This window comes from Falco punctatus (genome assembly GCF_963210335.1).
Source record: "Falco punctatus genome assembly, chromosome: 4".
In the NCBI taxonomy this organism is placed as follows: domain Eukaryota; kingdom Metazoa; phylum Chordata; class Aves; order Falconiformes; family Falconidae; genus Falco; species Falco punctatus.
The window spans coordinates 37,319,723-37,344,143 of NC_137583.1; the positions used below are offsets into that span (position 1 = coordinate 37,319,723).

The following is a 24,421-nucleotide window of genomic DNA, read 5'->3' on the forward strand; positions in this document are numbered from 1 at the left end:
TGGCTCAGCCAGCTCACTGGGCCATCACAGGACGCAGCATCCCAACACAAAAATCTGCTCAGCTGCCCTTTCAGATGAGGACAAGGGTCTGAAGCACCGCCCTCCACCCCCTCGCTGGCCAGGCAGGCGGATGAGCAATGACATTTCCCAAAGCTGACTTAGTACAGAAATACACAGGGGCTCAATTCATCCCTCCAGCCTCACCAGCCGTGCACAGGCACGAATCCGGCCGGGGGTTTGCAATGCCTCACCACTGCGTCCCCCACACCATGCCACAATTGGAAAGCAACGACAAGCAAAATCCTCATCTCCTTGGATCTGCAGCCCTCCCTCTCCCCTGTGGTGGCTTTTGGAGAGACATCGCGGGCTGCCTCTACAAAAAGCAGCGCATTTCAGTGGTTTGCAGCAACCAGAGCGAGCGTGTGGCTGCAGAAACCCGGGTGCTTGTGCAGCACCTCACCCAGCTGCCGGCACTGCAAGACCTGGCCGTGCATGGCCGAAGCTGCAGGCAGACCGTGGTCCATGCAGTACAGCTGCACTGTGCCACAGGTGTGGGATGAGCGAGGTCATGAGGCAGGACCAGTGCGGGCACCGGCATGGGACCGGCAGCACTGGCAATGCTCCTGCTCCATTAACATGCCCAGCCAAAGCTGTCACCACCGCACAGGCACAAGCTATTCATCCCACAGAGATGGAGATATCTTAGCACAGGCAGGAATAACTCCCACTTGTTGCACTCCCTAGCCCGAGACTCAGGAGCCAGCACGTGCTTGTATGTGGTTCTGATCTAACCCAGCTCCTGGCAGGCAGCTGCCAGACTCTTGAATCAAGCACAGGCAAGCAAAAGTCCTGGGACAAGCCATGCGGTGGCTGTGGGCAGCCCAGGCACTTGGCAGCAGCCAAGCAAGCAGCATTTTCAGCAGGTCCTCCCTTTGAGAACAGTCACTGCAAAACCAGCTTTCAAGTTGGGCTTATCCCCACAGGCATCCCAGCTGCAGCCTGACCTTGCGAAGCTGGACCTGCCACGGGGCGAGCGGGGCTGGGAGTGGGCAAAGCTCTCTGAGCTCCCTGCAGCTGTGGGGCTTGGCTCCCCTGAGATTTTTATTTGCACAGGTGCAGTTAGAATAAAACAGAGGAAAAACAATTGAAGCTGGGAAGGTGCCTCCCACCCAAGCAGGCAGCAGTCTTTTAGGAGACAGAGGCTTCGGAAAGGGAACGTGCACACCGCACACATGCAGCCAGCCTCCGGGCAAGTGTCAGCCGTGAATGCCGCTCCGGCAAACCTGCTCACCGGCCTGCTGCAGTGGTGTGCTACGGGCACAGTGCCCACTGACAGTGGCTGCAGCCGTGAGCGTGTCCCCAAAGCAGCAGCCGGCGACAGGACCCCCAGTGAACCAGGCACAGTTGCAGTGTGCCGTGCTGTGCCATGCCGTGCTGAGGAAAGATGCCCAGGAGCCACGCGAGCGATGCTCACTCACCTGCACAGCCTCTGCTCCCTTCCCTCTGGGCTCCGCTGATTGCCCGCCGACGGAGGAGCAGCTCATCTGAGAGTGGCTTTTTGGGAGAGTCCCTGTCCCCTCGATTCACACAACCACAGGCACGCTCCCATCCCGAGTGGGATCCCCTTCTCCCACCGAGCTGCCCGACCTCCTCATCCACCACCTCCGCTTCGCTCACCCATCACCTCAGGTTTCTCGCTCGCTCTGTGCTTGGCTCTTTTTTTTTCTTTTCTTTTTTTTTTTTTTTTTTTTTTCCTCTCAATCTTGTTTCTATAGAAACGAGATTAGCAGAGGGGGAAATAAAACAGCCCCATGTGACTCAGATTCCGACACTGAAGAATCTCCCGGTCGTGCTCGCTGGGGCTTTACATAACCACGAGTCTGTGTGGGCTTGGCTGGGGGGACCAGGCTGGGCCGGGGGGACTGGGCTCGGGTGAGGGGACTAGGCTTGACCAAAGGGACCAGGCTTGGATGGCGGAACCAGGCTCACATGAGAGGGACTGGGCTTGAATGAAAGGGACCACACTGAGCTGTGAAGGGACTACCAGGCAGAAGGCAGCAATGCCTCAAGCTTACCTCTGCCGGCTTTGGGCTTTCTGCGGCACTCCTGATGCAACAACATGCCACCAAACCCCACGGGCATCCCCAGAGGATGCTGCAAGCCCCTGCCATCCTGCATGGCCCTGCTTTGTCATCTGTTCCTATCAAGAAGGGGAGAAAGCAGAGGCAGTGATGTTGAAAACTGCCCTGACTCCCACCAAAACTTTTGGGGTCCCCAGGTGAGCTTTGGAGGAGGAAGCTCCAAGAGCCCCTCCTGCTGCTAGTCTGCCCTGCCCCTGCCCTCGTCACTCAGGAAAGTGGTTTTGGCCACTGTTCTCTGATCTCCGTGAGCTCATGGGTGACAAGGCAGGGAATCTGGTGAGCTGCACACAGCCACATACTCCACTCTCCTCACATTCCTCCTCCTCAGTCTCCTAAATCCTTGAGCAATGTCCAGGCTTGGGGCGCACAAGCCATGGACAGAACTCTTCTACCACTATTTTGGTTTGCCAGGTGACCAGCACAGGACACTGCCCACAGGGACTTCCCAAGCCCAAACGGGTGCTGCACACCTTAGCTCCATGTGAGTGCTGGGGGGGAAGCACTGGGGACCCCCTGACCATAGCCTGTCCTCAACGTGCTGTTCCCTTAGCGCAAGGACAGATGCTGACTGCACGTGGCCACCACTGCCTGCAAAGGCTGCCCAGCCAAGGCTTCTGCTGATGAACATCCCATGTATGGGACGCTGCTCTTCTGCTGCACTTCTGGGGGCTTACCTCCTACTCCCCAGATGCTGCCCAGGGCTGGAAATGGGAAGCTTGGGTGATCTCCTGACAAAATGCAATGGTTCAACACAAACAGAAGTGAGGTGCCTTCCCCAGGGCACCGGCACAGGAGCTCAGCTGGGCTCTCACTCCCTGTGGCAGGGCAGCAAATAGCATCTCGGCAGGTTTGGTTCCTCACCTGAAGGGCAGGGCATTGGCTCCGTGCAGGGAGAGGAACTCACCCACAGTTTCTCCAAGTCCCTGGGTTTCCTTTGGGACTTGAGCATCCCACTTCTTGGGCTGACTCAGCCGTGATTAGTTTGTGAGATCTGATGCTGTTACAGCCTCAGGTCTGCCTGCGGGTTATTACATTAGGAAATCTCTGCCCCTGCCCAGAGCACAGCAGCTCTGAACAGCACATCAGTGCTCGTTTGCCTGAGGAGCTCAGGACAGATTAGACAGTGCAACAGAGTAGCTGTGGGCAGCCACAGTTGGAGCAAGTGATGAGTTCAGGCATATCTACCCAACCAAACTTCTCCATCTGTTATGACACCAGGCTTGTGAGCTTTGTGATGTGCCAAGGGTGGGTGACACTGCAGAGAAGTCAAGGGCTTTTGCACTACTACGGGGATGAGCTCTGTGAGTGTGCTGGCTCACCCACCTGCCAAGGATGAGTCTCAAGAGCTAAACCAGCCAGTCTGGTGGGACCGAGCAAAGCTGGGGATGCCTGTTTTAACCCAGCGAGTGAGTTGCTGCAAGGAAGGACAGCTGACCAGCACGCTGAGGCTTCCCAAGGCCAGAGAAAGGGACAGTGGGGATGCTGCAGATGGGGAAAGTGTGGCAGGAGCTGCATGAGATGGTAAAGAAAAAAGCTAGAGGTCTCGACAAAAGGGAACAAGGAGCAATGTCTGACAGCCCTGGGACACAATGCTGCAACTCTAGACAAGTTGACCCTGAGACCCTGAGTGGTTCAGAGAACCTGAACCATTGCTCCTTGTGCCATAGCACACGTCAACATGAGCTGCCTCTTGGTTGATGAGTACCCTAAAGCCAGAAAGGAGAGATGGGTCAGAGCTGCAAAACCCCAATAACCACAACTCAGGGCAGCCCCGTGTCACTGGGACAGCATGTCCATACAGCTGTGGTGACCAGGGGCTCAGGCAAGAGACTCTGCAGCAGCAGATCTCTCGGTGGTTGTCAAAATTTGCCACATTGAGGGGCATAAGCAACACTTAAAGATTGTCTACGAGCACTGCTTTACCAGGCCCGGTTCTTCATAAGCCTGGCAGATGCAGGCACCTAGATGGGTGCTGGGCTGGATTCCCTGGGAAGAACCAAGCTGGACTCTGCAGGACCTGGCTTTGTAGCAAGGAGTCGGGCAGAGCAGATGGGATCCTCTATTTAAAGTATGATAACAGGGTCACAAAAAACCTTCCGCCAGCCAAACCACTTTGATACGTACAGCTAATTATAGATGGCATTATCAGGCTGCATTACAATTAGCAAGTTGGTGGCTAGTCTCTATTTCTGATCTGCAACACAAGGCGGGTAGGTATACCCAAGGATGAAAGGAGAAGGGAAGCAGGGGGAGAAGGACGGAGATACCTCATGGATGTGTTTAAATAAGTGGCGCAGCTGTTTCCGAGCACTGTGGAAAAGTAGGTTTTATTTGGAGGGTATTTACAAAGAAGGCCAAGGAAAGAAACAGAACACATCCCTTCAGCTCAGCCTCCAACTTGCTCCCACCACGACAGTGAGGTCTGTCAGCACCCTTCAGGTGTACCCCAAGGTCCTACCAGACCTCTCAAGCCCCGTGCCTTCGAGCAGAACCCCAGGCTTCTTTTCTTTTTCATGAGCTACTTTGAGGCCAGATTAAAGCAGCATCCAGGAAGAAACCAAACTACACATCCTACTCGCATTTCCCAAAGCCTGTTCCTGTTGGCCTGTCCAGTATTCAGTACCAGGACAGTTGCTTCACGACAGCGGAGGCAAATGAAAGCAGCAACAATCCCTAGAAATGGATGGCATTTTTAGAACTTTCTTGTTTTCTTTGAAAACCAGTTTTGTCGAACTTACAGCATTTGCTGCAAAGAACTTGATGCTAATCCAAGCAGAAGGAACCATCTGATAGTCCCAAATTAAAATGTTCCTTTGTTTTGGCTTTCAAACATTGTATTTTAATACCAATGTACACTCTGAACGGAAGGTAAATTTGCATGTCCTTCCCCTAAAAATTCTCTGCCAAAACAATGATTTTATTCATTTGCATTTTGACAATAACAACTGTCCCGCCTCTGACCAACAGCTGTCCATGCAGGAACAGAGATCCTGGGCATGCGTGCCCACAGCCTGGTGAGTCACGCTGCGCCCTGCAGCCCCCCAGCATGCTCAGACCACTGGGAGGGACGGGACCCACACTGGTATCATCTCCCTCCCTGGGCATCATCACCCACAGGCATGCACAATCCTGTTGGGAACCCATCCCCACGTGGGCACAAGCCAGGAAGCATCTCACAGGGAAGCACAGCAGGGAGGTAGTGGGACATGATGCTGACAGACCTCATGCCCAACGATATGAATGTGGCCCATGAACTGCAGGGCTTTGGAAGAGGTGGGATCCTGAAGGTGACATAAGCTCTGCATACAGCCCTGATAGCTAGTTTTCAGAATTTCCTCTATAGAAATTAAAGCTTTTATTCTAATTAGAAAGATACCAGGGAAAATAAAAGAAAAAGAGAAAAGGACAAAACACAACAAATCTCTTCCCTTGCGTGCAATCAGCATGGATGGATGAGGTCCCTGGAGGAGCTCAGCCCTCCTGGGACCTTCATCTTCCTTCACCTGCTCTGGCCGCTGCTCAGGCTGAGCCCACACACAGTGAGGCATCACCACACCATCCCGGCATCCCTGCTCAGGCTGACCCACTCTGCCCCAGCAGCTGTGACTGCAGCAGCCTGATCCCCCTTTGCAGGGGACAAGGCACTCCGGGGGGACGTGCTGTTGTTTAGTCTGAGCACTGCATTCACGCTGGAGCCGACTCTTGTTTAAAATGGCCCTGCATCCCATGCTGCGCGCAGGAATGGAAAAGCTTGTTATTCTGGGCTGCCAGTCGGCCAGGCTTTTCCAAGTGCAGGAGAGGAGTGATGTGGTTAACGCGAGCCGGCCACAGAGCCTCGATGGTTTTCCTTTCTGGGTTGGCACCCGCCTCCTCCAGTGGACCACACTGCCTGCCACCATTGCTCGCTGTCGGGACAGGCAAGCAGGTGCCAGGAGCCATGTGTGCACATGGGCGTGCTGCTGCACACAGCGGTGCTTATGCATGTAGGTGTGCTTGCACAGGGCGCTGCAGGGAAGGATGGCAGAGGGGCAGCAGGGAATGAGCCTAGATCCTGGAGGCACCAAGACACCCACCCAGAAACAGATCCCCAGCAGCATCCCGCTGGCCTCACTGCTCAGGGATGGCACAGAGCAGAGCCAGGACATGTCCCACGGCCACACACAGCTAACCCATGCTCTGCTGTCTCCTGCAAGAGCTGGGTGATTGGTGGTGCTGGTGGCCCCCAAAGGGCACCCAGCACCTCTGTATTTCATTCACAAAGCTCCTCAAACTGGTAAAGTAGCACCTACAGAAGCAATACATATTAAAACTCAACCCATGAAGGATTCTGGAGGCTTCTTTAACCAGCCAAAGGGTAGAAGGAGGAAGGCAAAACACCACGAGTCTGACTAGAAAACATAACACTGGTGTCCACCAAGCACCAAATGGGAAAAACTCGTTATTTTTATGGTGAGAAGAATAATGCTATAAAATGCCACTGAGTTACACACAGCCCTATTCTGCCCTCTGCGTTTCCTCTTCTACAGAAAGTAAGTGGTAATTAGGGGCAGCCGGGTCCATGCCATGGACCCCACTCCACTCCCAGCACCCTCCTCTCAGTCCCAGGGTGGGCAGCAGGAAGATGCAGAGTTGCAGGGGCACCTGTGGGGCTCATGCGCAGCATGCACCATCCCCCGATGTTTCACCTGGCCCAGGAGCAGATCTGCACTGGGGGCTGGGAGTGGGGACTCATCAGGTCACAGTTACAGTCACATCTTTCCGTGCCAAAGGAAAATTTCCCTCTCTGGTTTTCCCTTAGGTCTTTGAGCACATCAGGATTTAAAACCCAGCATGCTGGGCTCTCTGGCAGTGGTGTATGAATTTGCATCTTTTTCTCTTCCCTGCACCTCCAGTTCTTCCCAGTACAGTGAAAACCCCTCACCACCCTGCCCGAGGCACCGCCCATTAGCATCTCCCCTGCTTTGCCCAGCAATGCACATGGGGATGCCGGACTGCTTAACAGCCTTTGAAATAACGGGGACAAGGAGAATGGGAAACGCATCCCTGTGGGCAAACTGTAGCTTGTCCAAACTTCCTCCCAGTCCAAAAGTCCCCTTGAAAAGGCACGATGAGGATTTACAAAGGTCCCTCTTGCAAGAAGGGGAAAAGTGCAGGAGAGAAAAGCCCTTGGCGTGCCTCCCTCACGGCCGCCTCCAGCCACCGCGTCTGCCCCACGGCAGGGAAGCGCCACGGAGGTTTGAGGGACTTGAAGGGATTTGCGACGCAATAAAAACATTCCTGCCTGCAAAGCATGAAACCCCAAAAGTTTATGGGAAACCACTGTCTTCAGGATGTCTGCATATCTTCAGGCATCCTGGGAGCTGTAGTTCAAAGAAACCAAGAAAAAGCAAGCGGCCGATAATGATGGTTTCTGGATGGAGGTTGTGTGACTATTGGCTCCCACATGAAAGCCTGAATTTCTGGGATGCTGAGCCTGTTTCTGCAGCCAAGTGAGAGGAGAGCTCCTTGGCGCCTGGGGCACAAGGGACTCCAGCAAAGAGGCAAGGGAGAGCGAGAGGCACTCGCTGCCCTCGGGGAAGAGTAAACGGCCACAGCTCTGGCGCGAACAACCCAAAAGCCAAGAGTCAATGATTGGGAGGAGGGATGTGCCCCAGCAGGAGCCAAGCAGGATGGGCCAAAGCCATTTCCAGGGCTGGGAACCTTGCTGTGATCTGTCAGAGATGTGGTTCCTGTGGGGGGCACATCTCCAGCCAGCATCTGGCCAAGGACTGGCCGGGTAGGGGACCACAGCAAGGGACTGAGCACAGGGATGGGTCCTCCTCCAGGCCGGGCTGTGAGAGGGCCCAGCACAATGGCTTTCATCTGGCACTACGAAAACCAAAGGACACCAGTCTGGGCTGCATGGCCTCATCTGTGAGCCAAAGTCTCCATGCCTCAGTTTCCCCATGAACTCTTATTATCCACCTATACCCAAGGGCTGCAGGGACCGGCCCTTTCTATTTGAACACCCACGGAAGCCAGCTGTCTGCACTGCGTCATGCCCAGCATCACTAAATCACCATCAGGCCCATTTCCTCAGACTCCACAAAGGATGGCCGTGCCAGCAAGGCCAGTGACAGGAATTTTATTCCAACACAGGATTCTCTTCATCCAAGAAAGTCACCTCCCAGCAGGAGAACCAGCAGCACTTGACATCTTCCAGAGGAGGCACTGCCCATCAGTAGAGCTCCTGCAGCTGAAAAGCCCTTCATGCATGACCACACTGAGGGCAATGATGAGGGGACAGAGTGTGAGAGGGTGGCAGCTCATCCTGGACTGAGCCTGGAGTGATGCAGATGAGACACATTTCCAACCAAGGAATCCTGTAGCAAAGACCACAACCGCTGGGGGAAGCCAATGTGAGAGATGTGACCCAAGGCACACCACCTGCCTTTCATCATGGGCTTGGCCTTCACATGTCACACTGAGACTGCTCCACAGCTGTGCAAGGCCCTCTCTGCCATTGGACAACATCTGCCCACCAACGTGAGCACAATGCAGAAACGCGATGACAAACCCATGATGCAAGACTGTGCACCAGCTGACTTAAAACCCCAGCGTGGTGCGCTCTGCAGCACGGGCTGCAGGGAGCCCAAAGTCTTCAAAAGTGGTTTCAGACATTTAGAAAGCAAAGAGTTAGCAATGAAAGATAAACCATGGGAGGGTCTGTGCTTGGAGAAAACCTGCAGTCCTGAAGGATCAAGAAGAGGTGCATTATTCATGCTGGCAATAGAAGCATGGGTGGTTTTCGGGTGTCTTGTCTTCCCCTTCCATCCTCCAGCACAGAGCCCATGGCAGGTCGTTGCCAAAAAAAGCATCTCCATGCATGGCAAATGCTGCCTGGGGGGTGGGGTCACCACAGGAGGCAGGTCCCTCAGGACACAACACCCTTCACATCTTGCTGCAACTCCATCCAGGCTGTCAGAGCTTCAAACCTCAGCCTGGTGTCCTCCATCTGTTCCTCAGCACCAATAAAACCCAGCTGAGGAAGATGGTGGGGGTTTCAGAAGCAGACCAGATGCCCAGGAGACATAACCACCTCCCACCCCATCCCAGCCCCAACACAGCTCCCCAGCACATGCCTCCAACCCCACAGTACATGCAACAGCTCAGCCTTTGCTATACAGTGTCTCGCACCTTAGTTCTTCTCCTGCACTGTTAACCCTGTTAGAAGGGTTCTCATTGCACCACGGACCTCAGCAATGGGTATCTCCAAAGCAGAGCCTCAGGGAGGGATGGAGGGAGCTCTGGCTGCTGTTACAGCCCATTTCTGAAAGGATAAGCAACCATCTGGGTTCAGAGCATCTCAGCAGCTCGGAGGAACGCACGCACACTGCCATGTTTTGATACAGGTTGGCTCAATGCTCCCCAGACACATAACGTGGGCCTTCTGCAGTCATTTCACTGAGCCCTTGCTTTGAATTAACACCGCTTTTCAGATCAGATTGAAAACGCTGATGTCTGTCTATTAGGACGACCAGGAGTTGTTCCCAAAGCTACTGTCTCTTTTTCCGAATGAACCAAAGCAGTGAAGGGTTATTAACCAGGGAGAAAATGAGGACAGGGAGGGAACGTGCTGTTCTTTGATAGGAACTGTGCTAATGAACATTATAAAAATAAAGATCAGAAAAGCCACAACGACAACATCAACCCTAGAAATGCTGCAGTCAGACCCCAAAGCAAAACAGTCAAGAGGGGAAAATCCACCATGGCCCCAGCACCTCACAGCACCTGGGACCATGTTCAAAACCTCTCACCTCCAGCACCGGGTTGCTTGATGAAAGCAGAGTCTGACATTAGGTTCATTGCAGAGGTACCCCAAGCCCCTCTGCTAACCCTGGGCATGACTTCAGCCAGCCATAACCCCATCATGACTGAAAGTACCGTTAGGCGATAGCTGATGAATGGCTTTGCAAAACACAAGCCACCAAGAGCAACCCTGAAGCACCAGTCCCTGCCCTCTTCTTCAGCACATCCCACCACCCCTCCTTAGGGATGTGTGGCTGCGATGCCTGCTCTCCTTACTCTTCCTTGCAGCTGGTTAATCCACAGAGAGGAAAAGAAGATGCCACACCACAATGCTCAGGCCTTGCTGCTGCAAGGGGATCTAACTCTTGTGGCCTTGCAAGTGGCTTACAGGTTTGCCTGGATTGTTGGCTTTGGTTCCCTGTGCTGCTGAAGGGATCCTGCTTTTACAGGACCGGGTCCAACAAAACACTTAAGCATGTGCGCATCTCCCAGGTAAGAGCGGTCTGCGAAGATGAATGCTTCAGAAAAATGCACTTTCCTGGATTGGTGCCACAGTGATGGAGCTACCACCACCAAAGACATACCTGAACGGGACCTCCCAGTGCTGTCTCTCCCCAGGAAAAACAGCAAAACTGTACTGAATATCAACCTATATTTTAGGCGTTTAAAAACAAGCAGACTTACCCTCCTCTACAAAATAACAGAAATTCTGGAAAAAACAGAGCACAAACTGTACCTTCACACATCCCCCACCAAGCGCCAGCCCAGGGTGAGAAGAAGGAGGCTAAGTCCAAAGAGAGTCACATTTTCTAACGAACACATTAGCACAGCCCTGGAGCTGGTGGTGACAGGTAAACTCGCTGCAGAGAGCCCCAGGCTCCCCGTGCTGAGCCGGGCTCAGCAGGAGACGGGGGACTGGACCCCGGCGAGACGGATGCTCTAAATTAGGAATGAAAACATTCCCCCCCTGCTCGGCAGAAGGGTATGCTCAAAGTGAGCCCTTGTCTGGGGCAGCCAGCGAGCGAAGTGAGGCGACGACGATAGCTCCACTGGAGTCCAAAATATACTTGCAACTTGTTTTGAATTACTTTATGCAGAGCTTTAAAAAAATGCTTAAAAATTTCCATCCAACCTGGCTGTGGAGCTGCAGGAGGACCCTGGGTTTTGTTTCCACATAGCCAGTGTGGTGATGCTGATCTGAGTTTTTCCCCTGGGTAGTGAAAAGAGAGAAAACTCAGGGAGGGCAGTGCTGAGAGGAGCAAGGGGGACAACAGCCACCTGGCAAGCTTTGACAGTGATTTTGAGTGATGACTGCAAGGCACCCACACCAGTGGCTGTAGGTGGGAGCAAAGCTCCCTCCCAGCATCCCAGTCTCTGCTGGAGTGGCTGCCCCAGGGTGCCTGGACCCCACGGACCCATCAACCTTAGATAAACCCACAAAGGTAATTTGCTCTGCAAGCACCGCAGTGCAGCCTCCGCCGGTGCTGAAACCTCCTGCTCATGGCTCAAATCAGCGCAACTACATTACGAACAAACCTGTAGGAGGGAGAGGGAAAGAAAGAATCCCTCGAGGAATCTGCGAGGCACTGGAGGAGCTAAAAATAAATGCTGACAACAAGTCAATCTAGAAAGAGAAAACTAAAATCCCTAATAATAGAGGGTTGCCAGCCGGAGGAAGGAGATGCCCGGTACCCCATGCTCTGGCTCTGCCTGCTGAGGCTCCCACAAAGAGTGGGAGCATGGGGACCCCTGCACATGTCGCTGTGGGACCGAGGGGACATCGTTGCTTCTGAAGCAATGGTGGGCTACCTCCAACAGAGCCCAGCTCTCAGGCAGGGAAACTGGCCACTGAGGTTCCTTGCTGATTTTTATCTTTGCGTTTTCAAATTCCCTCTAAAGATGGGCCAGCCGACTGCAAGGAACCAAGAAGCTTGCGCCAAACTCCCCAATCCCTCCTCTGCTCCCTTCCAAGCTCCAGAAACAAAGCCAGATCTGTCCTTTCCAGTGCTGGTCACCATCTTTCCCACATCCCTCAGATGAGATCAGTCTGGTCTCAGGACTCATCTCTGTAGCCATCAGTGCTCGGCTCTGCTATTCACCTCCTTCCAGGCCCCTCCAACGATGCCTGCCCCAATCCAGGCTTTCCTCCCTCCTGAACACGTGCCATCACAGGCAGAAACCTCAGAGTGGGGGCCACGGTGATCTCACAGCTATAAGGCAACAGAAACATTCTTGGAGAGTGTATAAAAGACTCTGGATGGCAATTTGCTTGCAATGTGAAATTCAAATGTGAATTTCAGGACTTCACAGGACCAGAAAAATCTGGTCTGGATGTGATCATGGTAGATAAGAAGGGTGGAACGGCCTTGGGTTTATCCACCAGGTACACAAGAGAAATCCAAGCCCACTGGAAGGTCCCAGCACAAGGGCAGAAACCTGTTCTTGTCCTCCATGTCCCCAAGGCCAGCAGGGGAGAATGCAGCCCCAAAGGCTTCATGGAGAGAGCCCCCATGCTTGTGCTACCCCAACCCACCATGCTGCTGGCTACATTGAGGGGACCATCTCTGTGGCCAAGCGGAGACATGCTGCTTGCACCCATCTGTCCCCAGGGCCTGTCCCCATCCTGGCCACAGCAGCCCTGGCACAGCCCACCTTCTGGTTACAAAGGGCAGAGTTGGAGGGACAAGCAAGGACAGGCCACCTGGGAGCAGGGGGACCGGAGCAGGCGGGAGGAGGTAATTTGATGACTTGCACTTGCCTCCCCCAGCCCGGCGTCAGGCTCGGGTGACTAATGCTCCAGGAAGGGGATGCTGCTCTCCTGCAACGACACACGCTGCTAATCCTGCGGGTTTATCTGTCACTTCCGAGCACCAGCTGCGGGAGCCAGCACCATCCTGCCTGGCTCCCCGAGCACTCCCGCGGGAATCACATGGCCTCCGGCTCCTACCAAGCTCTGCTCCCAGTGTGCCTCCCAGCTTCCCTGTCCCCCATCCCAGCTCCTCCTTTCTCCCTCTTTTTCAATAAAAGCTCTAGAAAGAAAAAAGGGTGTCGATGGGGTGTTTGTTTAAATGAAATGAAAATGAGCTGGAAATGAGTGGGAGCCTGATCAGCCAGCACTTACGCCTCTCCTGCCCAAAAGCTAATTGCCTGTGCTGGAAGGGGAGAGTAAAGCTACAGCCGGGATGGGGGCTCGTACCCAGGGTCACTGCAGAGGCAGGGCACCCCGCCGTGAGGGCAGGGAACCACAGAAGTGTGTGAGTCCCTGGCTTGGGCAAATCTCCCTGTGACCACCAGTCCCCAGCCCTCCTGAGTGCATCCCCACGCCCCTGCCACATCCAGGGACCCCCGTATCCCCTACCTCCATCACCGAGCAGGGACAAGCAGCTCGCCCTAACCTGCCCATCGCCTGCACATCCAGCATCTCACCTCCATCTCTGAAACAAGAGACCCAGACAAGGTCAAAAGGGATGTGCCCAGGGACAGGGACACCAGCCCCTGGGTCCCCATGGGAATGCCCACCCAGGCCAGTGCTGGTTCTTTGCCCGGGAAGCCCCACAGGCAGATAACCTGCCGCCAGCAACAGCCTACACTGGGCAAGTGCTGGGGGGGCATGTGGCTCGGCAATAACCCAGCTCTCCAGCTCAGGAATGTCCAAATAAATACAGAAATACATAAAAAGGCCATAAATAAGGTTGCCTGAGATGGCTGTTTGTCTCCCGCCTGGCCAGGACCCCCTCTCTCCCGTTGCTGTTTGCCTTGGCAGATGACAGCTGGGTAATTTGTTTCCATTGCAATGAAGTCCTAATTAACTGGAATAAACTTTTTACACTAAGTGTATTTTTTTAACAAACTGGCTCTTTCAGAGCCTCACCGAGACCTGATTGATGCATTTGAGGGGAGTGGAAACACGCTGGGTGCTTGGACATTAAAGCTGCAGTGTCTGAGCAGGCCAGGGCTGAAAGGGCTCTCTCTGTGTTTGGGAAATCAAAAATGACACCTCTGATGTCGGGAGCAGGATGGGGATTTCAGCGTGGCCTTTGTGTACAAATATTTAGGATTTCACATTCGCTGTGGCTGACACCCTGTTCAGTATCTCTGCTGCTTGGGCGAGCAGAGTCTGGTGGCTAAGAGATCCCCCAGGACCACGCTGTGCACCGGTGGGAGGAGGTGGGATCCATCATGCTGCACTCGCTGCCAATTGCAGTGAAGCACACCGGGATGCACGTGGTCCCTCCAAGTGACAGCACTGGGGGCTCCGGCCAGCCAACAAAACCCCAAAGGCAGGACTCCACAGGATGCTCTCAATGAAACAGGACCAACACCTTTAGTAGCAGCCATGCTGCCTCCTCCCACCTTCAGAAATCAACTTCCTCACTTGCAAAGCCAGTAATTTGCAGCTGCAAACCCAAGACGGTTAGAAACAAGTTAGAAGTCTGAGATTGGTTTCTGGTTCAAACCAGAGCTTCCAGCAATGCTCACCAGCTGGGGGGAGGTGGGGAGACACAGAAGTTTGATCAAAGCCCGGAAGCAGAGTCCTCCTCATCCTGAGAGCCATCCAGTTGGTCTGGAAATGGCAAAGCTTAGAGGCTGCATTGCAGAATAGGGATCCAGCACAACTGGGCTTGGCAACCCAGCTCTGACACAGGTGGTCAAGATGCTGTGTGCGAGCAGAGGGGCTTACTGAAAACATCTGGGAATAATGGAAACATCTGGAGATAGCAGCTCTTGTGCTGTACCTTCTTTGGAAAGATTGCTGCCTAGAGCTGAAGGACCCGCAGGACAAGGAATGCTAAGCCCACATATCTGCTAGATGGTGGCCTAGCATCCAGGACAAAATCTTTGATTAAAAGAGGGACAAAAGAGGAACGCAGTGGGGAAAAGATGACTGAACTACTGCTGGCACTGGTGGCCCAGGGCAGGCACCATGCACCACGCTGCTGTCTCCACCGGACTTCCTGCAGGGTGGAGAACTGCAGCACTGCACAGCTCCATGGTAGGGCCTGCACCATGACGAGCCCCAAGCTGGAGCTGTGTTTCAGCTGTCTAATGAGATAGCTGTATGAATAATAAGCACTTCTGGAAAACAAAGCATCTCTGACATGTGAGGGGAAGAATGAATGCAGCTGAGCTTTCCCTCCCTGGGTGCTTTTTCCTTCCTACCTCATACCGCAAAGAAAAATCCATAACAGCCCCGCTTGAGCACCGTCAGCTCCAGAAGTTTTGTTGAGGCATTCAAGCTTTTTGGAAGGCTTGGCTTTTCTATTTTTAAATGTAAAAATGGGATTTTGCAGGCCCTGGGGGTCCTTTTGCCTCCTTCTCCAGCCCAGTTCCTCAAAGCACTGCATGCATTTCCATTTGCTGCAGGACAAGGTGTTTTCTTGTGGCTGGGGGCTTATAGCAGCACTCCCACACCCCTCGAGTAAAATGCCCCAAAGTCTCCCTGAAATCAGCCTGTATAAACTGTCCGCAGATCAATTCAGTCAAGTCTTTAATTAGTTATAAATATCATTACTCAGTGTTTCTTCAGGAATTATTATAGGCTCAGCCTACCTTCAGCTGCATCTTCTGGGTGTGTCGAAAGCCATGAGTGGCAAGGCTGATGGCAGAGATCTGAGCCAGCTGCCCAGGCTGCCAATACAGTCTGTGGAGAGGTAAGGCACTTCTGGAGGAGGAACTAATTTCCCCATAAATTATATGGTGACGCTGGAGGTGGTGCCCTCTTGCATGATGTCCCAAGCCTGAAGAGACAACCTAGTACCTGTACCCTCGTCCCAGCCCACTGCACATCTCCAGAAGTGACCGCACCACTCTGAATCCTCTCTTTGTTAACGCCAGAAACCTACGGGAAAGCTCAAAGCCTTAGATCTCACCTCTGCGCACACCGCTTTGTCAGGATGAGCAAAGACAAGATATTTTCATCCTTTTATGTCCTTAGACATATTGTTCCCTGAGCAATTTAGCGTTATCTACATGTCTCCCCACAGTCTGCTCTGTAGAGCCCAAGTAAATCAGCATATTCAGCCTGATTATCCTCCCAGAGGAAAGAGCCAGGGGATAAACACCAACGCCGCAGCTCACGGAGACCCGGCTGATTGCTCTTGAGGCTAACGCTGTCATTTCCACCACCACCAGCAATTTTTGCTTCTCAGGAGCTCAGGCTGCTCAGAGAAGGGCTGCAGAGTCACTACCTACAGCACGGGCTGTGACGAGGTCCCAGGAGGAGCAAGGGAGACGACTGTGAAGTTGGGAAGAGTGTGGATGTGTTTGGAAGGACATTGCAAACAGCTGGTCCTTCCCTGCCTGCCAGGGGTCTTAGGAGCAACAAAACGCTCTTCTACAGAACAGCATTGCCGGCAGCTGAGCCCCAGGCACCTCCGGTGCTGCTGCACAGTGAAGGGCTCAGATACCAGCCAGGTGGCCATGGGGAGCGTGGTCCTCAGCAAGAGTAAGCTTCTGAACAGAGTGCAGGCTGGTGCGCTACTGATGGCTCTGTGGCCCAGCTGTCTGTCTGGCACTGCAGGTGAAAGCATGGAGGGAAAATACCAGAACTGTGTATTTGAATAAAAAGCTAGATTAATCTGTGGTTGTTCCAGGAAAGGGACCTTGCTTGTGCTGTGCTGGTGGCCAAAGCAGCAAGCTCTTCAGAGGATGCAAAGCAGCGAGGTTGAGAAAGGAGGGCAAGGAATGGGAAATTTTTACTCCTGAGCAGAAATTTAATGCACTTGACACCACTGAAACCTGCTACGATGATTTACTGATCAGAAAGCTCTGCGTAGGAGGGGTGGCAGGGAAGGAAGAGGAGGGCACTGTATACTTGCAATACATGCCATTGTATTTTTTTCTTTAGAATCACAGATCTTTTAGCAGTCAGTGCTTGAAGAAATACAGCTTTATCTTCTCACCGAGGACTGGGGAGAGGCATGGCACATCATACCTGAGCCAGCACAGGACTGCAGCAGCTCAACCTGAAATATATGTTCTCCACGGATAGAAAGAAGTAACATGTTATAAAGGATTTGGGTCTGCGAGGCACATGCTAGGAGACTCACAGAGCCAGCAGTAAAACACCACATGCATTTCTAAACACTATAGTTGATAACTTTGCAATGCAGAAGTCAACACACAGCAGGTGACAGAAGGTCGAGCAGTCGCTGGCCGCCCGGAGAGGCTGGCAGCAGTCCCCACAGGCCAGCAAGAAGGTGGGGCAGGCAGCACTGCGCACGCTCAATACTGCAAAATGCCTGTTTTCCACATCCCAGGGAGATGGGATAAAACTGTCAAGAAAGACCTTTTCAAAAGTAGAGTGAAAAAATAAGAGTTCTTTAAGGGGAGTTCACTGAATGTCTGTAAAGTCCTAATTTCATGGTTAGGAAAATGAGCAAGTCGGTTAAAAATACCCTTTGCCAAATGAAGGCTCAGAGGGGAAACAGAATACACACTAAAGAGTGGTCAATACAAGTTACAATGTGTAGGAAACTGATAAGGGAAACTAAGAAGGGGAGAATGCATGGCTGGACATGCAAAATCTACTATTGGGAGCCAAACAAATTCTAGCAATAGGTCCATTTATAAGGAACAATAGGACCATTTTCAAGCAGAGGCTGCAGGACTGCTCATAATGATGCAGAAAAAGCAAACCGTCGATAGATATTTCTTCTGTGTTTGGGGAAAAAGGAGAGTAAAGTACTTCCTAGACAAGATGAAGTTTTCCTAAACCATTAGTATCCTCACCTACACCCAAGGCAGCCGAACAGCACTAAGCAGCCAGCACAGATAACGCGTACCCAGAGCTGGGGAGAGTTTTCTGGGTTCTGCTGCTTGTTTTGAGCAAACTTTGGTCTGCCACGTCCAGATGGCAAATGGCCCCTTCACAGCTATATTCACAACCAGCAGTGGAGATGACCTAGTTAACTACTAAATGGTCAGCCTGATAGAAGACCCAGAAGGCAGGGCTCATCTGGAATTAAATTAAGATATAATTAAAGGATGTAAGTTATAATTAAAGTCAGTCGGCCTGTCTTTGTGGAAAAGAGATCTTGTCAAATGAGCCAAATGTCACTCTTTAGTGAATATAGGCTCAGCTGAGAAAGGTACCATGTACATTATGGCTGTGCAGGCAGAGCGCTAAGTGCTTCTTGACATTCTGATTTTAGGAGATAGTGCTATACAGTATCAATAAAGCACATTAAATAGATTAAGAGCTGTCTGACAGGTCTCAAACAGAAGTCATCAATGGGGAATCCTTAGCAAGGCTCCATGGGGAGCATGCTAGTTGATATTTTCATCAATGATCGAGAAGAAAATACAAAATCCTTGCTCAAAAAAATTAGCAGATGACAGGAAGATTGATGTAATGGTAAATATTGATGAGGAGAGAGTGAAATGTGGGTTGCTTGGTAATGCTGAACCCATTCAAACACTGTAGATGTTAATCCAGCCCAGCGCAGAATGACACACCTACAGAGAAGGATTTCAGGCCGTATTTATGAACAGGGACTGTATCCCAGACAAGAGAGAGCCTCCAGAAAGGCTTAAGGGTCACCACGGGTGACCAACCCAACACAAGGCTCTAATGTGATGCTGTGATGAAAAGAGCTGATGCAGTTCTTTGGGGAGAGGAGAGTTACGTGTATTGCTCTGCTGAGACTGACACAGAAACACTCCTGCAATTAAGGTGCCCACATTTAAAAGGGGCACTAAAAAAGCAGAGAGGCTGGAGGGATGAGTCACAAAATTGATCCGAGGGATGGAGAAAATATCTTACTGCAAATGAGCTATATTGAGTTTATTGACAAAAACTGTGCCACCCCACCCCCAAACCAAAGCAGTGCCAACCACTTTCATCCAGCGAGACGCTCAGAGATCCAGGGACTGGGAGCTGAAACCCAACAAGTTCAAATGAGTCTTGGGTCAGGATTAGATACCTCTCAGAGATCCTCAGAGGATTAGACACCTCTTTGAGGGCAATCACAACCTCTTCAGCTTGCCGAGAAGTGTGTGGGCAGCATTTACACCCCTACAGCACATGGGAGGCCAAACGGCGTGATCTAATAGACCCTTTCATACCTAAATCCCACACAAGCGAATCCCAGTGGATAGCATGAGCTCTGAGGCTAACCCCTGCGGCTGTGGTGAAGATGGGTGACTCAGGAGATAGCACCAGCCTCAGAGCAATGAGGAGCTGGGGTGGCACAGGGCAGCAAAAATGGGTGCTAGCTCCTCGAAGGCAAGGTTCAGAGCTAGACATCTGGCTAACTGTGAGGAGTCCCTGTCAAGTCTCATGCCAGAAATAAAGCATGCAGGAAAGGATCTCTTGTAGCTCCTGGAGAAACACCAGCAGCTGAGCAGCTCGGTACAGACCTCGACCCACTTCTCCCTCTTGAGACCTGGCTGTGGGACCGATGGCTGCTGTGGGAGAGAGCCTTACATCCCATGCCAAAAGCATCTGTGTTGACTCACTGCAGCAAACACTTTGCTCTCTTGCTTAGAGGAGAATGCAGTCTCGGTTATTTTGTTAAAAAATGCCCATCTTCCTACGCTCAATTCCCTTTCCATGATTAATGCAGAGCGTAGCAAATGTGGAAGGGCTGCAGCTGGTGCATAGGTGGCTTCTGTGCTGGTCTCGGCGCTGAGCTGGCAGCGTCGTCCTCCCATCGCCCAAGAGGGGAAGGCAGACACAGGCTCAGACCACAGAGGCAGGCAGATGCCATTTCAATGTTTCCACCAAAGGACCATGGACCTCCAGCAACTGGGTACCAAGCAGCCAACCATTCCCCCGTTTCAGAAGCAGCAGCAAGGAGAGGTACCCCATGGTGAGTGAGGGGATCTGCTCCTACCCAACAGCACTGCAGAGGGACAAGGGCTGAGGACCAGCCCCAACCCTGGTCAGGGATTCATGGGGCCAAAACCCCAGCCAGCACTACCAGAAAAGTGCCCAGCTGATGGGAACATGCACCCTTTGGTTGGGACAAAAGGAAGCACAACATAAAGACACTGAGCCCTTGTGTGGCAGTACTGGAGACAGGGAATCAGGGCCAGGCAGGTTTTTAATTGGACTGAAACTGAAATTACAGGGCGGGGGGGGGGGAAACCCCAACCCTGCTTTGGTATAAAGAAAGGGGCTGGGGGGATAGGAGAAAAAAGCCCTTCAAGTTTCTATGACAACCGGCACAGTAGGAGCCTACATCACAACCTTGCTTAACACGTTAAAAGCTGCACAGAAACAACAGAACCCAAAACTTTGCTCTACAACCAGGTCTGGGAGGGCCATTCCCAGACAGAGGGCAAGCATGCTGCAAGGGGGTGGTCCGGAGTCCCCTGGCCTGGGCACCAGAGCAGGGCAGTAGGGGTCCAAGCAGCCCCAGCATCTCCTCTTTCTGTCCCTTGGGCTCGAGGGACTGCTGAGATGGAGTGATTCCTTGTCCTGACCTCCCTCAGCCCAAGATATTTAACTCTGGGTATCGAGGGCCCTGGTGCCATCCAGGGCATCTCTGTCCTCATAAATCTGCAGATTTATGAGGGAATGCAGAGCACCCCTCCACAGTCCTCCAGCACCAGCAGGCATAGGGGTCCAGGGTGAGCGCTCCCACACAACAAGCAATAAAAAAGAAAATTAATAAGAGTTGTATTCATTCATACTTTACAAAAACAGTGGTCTTCAGCAGGAGCTATCAGGCACATAAGCTGGTGCTGCTCTCCCAGGCTGCCTGGAGAGGTGGGCAGCAGCAGGGCAGCTGGACCCTTTGCACGGGGCCCCGCTCGCTTCACTGAGCATAGCTCAGCACCAACTTTCCCAGCTTCAGAAGCAAACAGCAATATTAGCCTGGGCAAACAGCCCAGACACCGCAGGGCAAATCAACGGGGCTATTGCCTCCTTGATCCCCGAGCTTCCAGCTGGTCTCTGCCAGCACTGCTCCCACCATGGCTGTGTCCCGTTCCCCCCACAGGCACGGAGCAAGGGGGAGCCGCAGCCGGTGCTCCTGGCAGCACTGCAAGCGTTCTTGGGGGACAAAACCATTCCCAAGAGGCTGGAGATGTAGACGATCCTCCTGTCCTATCCAAGGCTCTGCAATGGCACACTCCTGCCCTTCAGGGAGCTGTCACCACTGGAGGCACTGCACAGCCCCAGCCTGGCACACCAGAGCACCCACCGCCCTCCAAACCACCAGGTTTGGACCTCCTCCACCAGGGCAAGAAGCAGCACCAGCCCTCCCAAGGAAGAACCCCCACCCCAGAGCAGCAAAGTCTCCAGCAGCCTTTCTGGGCTCAAGGCGTTACTGAAAGAGACTGGGCCACCTTAGTTTAAAATATCAGGATGCCACAGGGCAGGAAACGCCTTCAGAAAGCCAGAAGGAAAGCAGCAGGACTGTTCAGAGGCTCCTGCACCTACCGCAAACATTCACCTCTCTGCCACATCGTGAGCTACCTCCCACCACTCACACCTGTTTCTGCTAACCCTCTGCTCCCTGTCTTCTCTGGGCTGACTCTGCTTTTCACCCCCAGTCCGGCATTTGCTGAACCATGACATTTCTCCAAAGCACCTTTCCAGGAGCCCCTTCCTTTCCCAGCACTCTGAGCGGCTTGGAGCCCCTCCACCTGCCTGGAACTCAGGCTCTGAATCCGCCAGCCAAACCCCAGAGGCAATATTTTTTAAGCTTGCTGTGAAGTTTCAGTTGGTCAGACCCTGCTGCTAGGATACCCTGACCAGCATTGTAATCTTCTTTACTTAATTACATTGTGTGTGGAGGAGCTAACTCCTCGACTCTTCAGAAAACTGGCTCAGCCAGGCTTTGGGGTTGGGGCTCTGCACCCCTTCAGCTGCAAACCTGCACCCGCTCGGGGGTCACCCACCCCACACACAGAACCCAGCATCTCTCTTCCACCCTCCACCATGCTGCCATCCCACTGCCACCAGTGATGCTGGTGACGGCACTTTGTCCTTTCCTTTGGCCAAAGCTGGGAGAAGCATTCTCCAACCTTTTGAAGGTGGTTTTGGAGCAGTTTCTTGCAGCATTGAGTATCCCGTGGCTTCAGTACAGAAAGGTGGCCTTGGTACTGCTTCTCCTACCCCACCGCTCCCCTTGCATCATCTGCCCCATTTCTTACTCCCCCCTTTCCCTGTGCATCCTCCTCCCACTGCTTGGTGCTTTGCGGGTGAACCTGAGCTACTTTAAGAACATCCCAGCTGAATGACTCTCAGCCACTGCAAAAGAGTATCTGCGTGTTATTATCATCATTACTATAAAATAACATCTGAGTTAAGGAGGCAAGAAAATGAACACCCAGCTTAGGAACACATCTAGCTTATTATGATGGCCCTTAATGCTTCCAAGATGTAAATACTGGTTTCTAGATCCTTAAGAACACCATGGTTTTACAAGATAATGATTCAGCAACACAACACTCACTTTCATCTAAGTGCTGGCATGGAAAGGTTTTAGTCTAAGAGATGAAACGTTCTGCTTTAAAAGCAGGGTGACAACGAATTAGCTGCAGAGACATTTTGGCGTAATGAAGACTGCAAGGCAAAACAAACACAAGCTACTGCTTTATATAAGGTGGTTTCAAAGGTTCCTGGTGTGTTTACACCTCTGAGGCTTAAGCACAGAAGGCGGGTGGCAGTCTTTAATCTGAAATGGAGACAGAGCCATGAGATGCCTGTATAAGAGGGCTGTGGGATTCTGCTGGAGCAAGAATGGGCTCTGAGACATCAGGTCTCTTCAGCGTGGCCACATCGTCCCAAGGGACCAAGCAAGCGGATCAATGGAGAGCATTTTGTGTCACTACAGCAGTGTCTCTCTTGACACCTCAAAGTGCCTGGCAAATATTAACTGCTCCCAAGTGACGACTCTCTTGACAGATGAGCATTGCTCTCAGCAGAGGGGACAGCATGGGGAGGGAGCACAAGCAGCTCCTGCAGCACATCAGTGACACTTTAATTAAAGCCAGGTATTTCAGTCTACATTTGCTAGGGGTTTTATGATTGTTATTAGTACCAGAGTTTTTTTCTGGGTTTGAAGAAACCGAGTTCCAGTTGGTGCCTGACACTGAAGAGCAAATGTATGCCAGGGGGAATTAGCAAACAACCAGCCTTTCTCGGCTCCTGTCAAGACACTTCCAACCAGCCCTGCCAGGAGAGTTATTAGGCAAAAGCACCTGTTCCAGGAGAGCCTACTCCTGTCTCTGAGCATGGTGCCCCTGGGTCTTCAGCCAGCAGGTCCCTGCTCAGGGAACAGCCTTGACAAAGCAGTCAAGGGCCCTCTGTCAGAAATTTGGAAGGACCTCTGGAAGCCCGGATATTCTAACAACGTTACAGCTGTATTAGCAGCTTCCAAAATTGGGGTGACAAAGGAGCAAGCAGCTCAGGGGCTGGACTTAGCCCACGAGGTGTTTCTTCCCTGGTCTCTATGAACGCTGGCCAGATCCCAGGCAGAGCAGAGCTGCAGGCAGCATTGTGATGGGGAAGGTAAGTGCCCAAACTGCATCAGATGAGAGTTAGTAGCTCACGAGACCTTCTGCACCAGCACCCACCGCTCTGACCCAACAGCTCTGCAACGTCGGTGAGGTGGGAAGCCCATGTTCTCCCACTAAAGGCAGAGAAACATCCCTCATTTCTTTGATGAGATGGGCCATAAAAGTAGCACTATAATTGTTGCTACCTACTGTTAAAACCACCCTTCAGGAAAGAAAACCAAAGGGTAAGAGCTTTTTATATATTTCCTCCAAATCTCTTACTCAAAGCCTTACAGATGATACAGCTGCAACACGGATGCTAGAGGTGCTTCCATCTTTTCTAAGCCTGCTTATCAAAACACACACTCTACACAAGCACACAGCAGCGCTACAATAAGAAGCATCGAAATATTAGACAACTGTTGGTAGAGGTCACAAAAGCAGAATTCTAACTCCTTTGCCAAATGTGTGTTCATTTTTTTATTGTGCCCATGATGACTCCACAACCTCCTGGGATATTCCTCTGATCTCCCAGAAAGCCACGCAGGATTAAACAGCCTGGGAAATGGCTCTGGCTGTGTTTTCAGAAGTCTTTAGCTGCCAACAGTCTTGAAAAGGCGATCAGCACTGCCTTGGGGTGAGGGGACAGGGGAGCGCCCTGAAATCAGGCTTTTCAGTACGGACCCAGGAGAGCAGCACTGAGTTTTAAAAACTTTTGGTGGCATAAAGGAAGAGGAACCAGCAAACAACTGAAGAACACACCGGCACTCAAGACTTGTGCTCCCCATCACAGACAGCGAGCAGGTAGTTCCATGAGGTGCCCTGTGACACAGCCTGCCATGCCCAGCATGCCTCAGACATGCCTCCTCTGATGCCAAGAGTAACTCAGACCGAGGACGCTGCCTTGGTGCTCACTGCATGCTCGGACACCGCTGGGAAGCAGGAATGTAGCAAAGAAAAGAGCAAGTACAGAAAGACAGCGAGTTTTGGAGGAGAAATTTCCCCAACCCAGTTCCTTCTGCATCTTCCAAAATCGCTCT

At 52.3% G+C, this 24,421-nt stretch overlaps 1 protein-coding gene across 5 annotated transcripts in view; it reads right to left on the reverse strand.

The window, feature by feature from the left end:
- Positions 1 to 24,421, reverse strand: part of LOC308063845 (ankyrin repeat and fibronectin type-III domain-containing protein 1-like) — a 221,494-nt gene that overhangs the window by 45,778 nt on the left and 151,295 nt on the right. The window contains exon 1 of one of the 5 annotated variants that reach the window (XM_080387344.1): positions 1,479 to 3,223. The exons of the other annotated variants lie outside the window; for them this stretch is intronic. The gene's annotated coding sequence lies outside the window, so the exon portion shown is untranslated. Of the gene's footprint in view, positions 1 to 1,478; positions 3,224 to 24,421 lie in introns of those variants that run through there. 5 annotated transcript variants of the gene reach the window in all.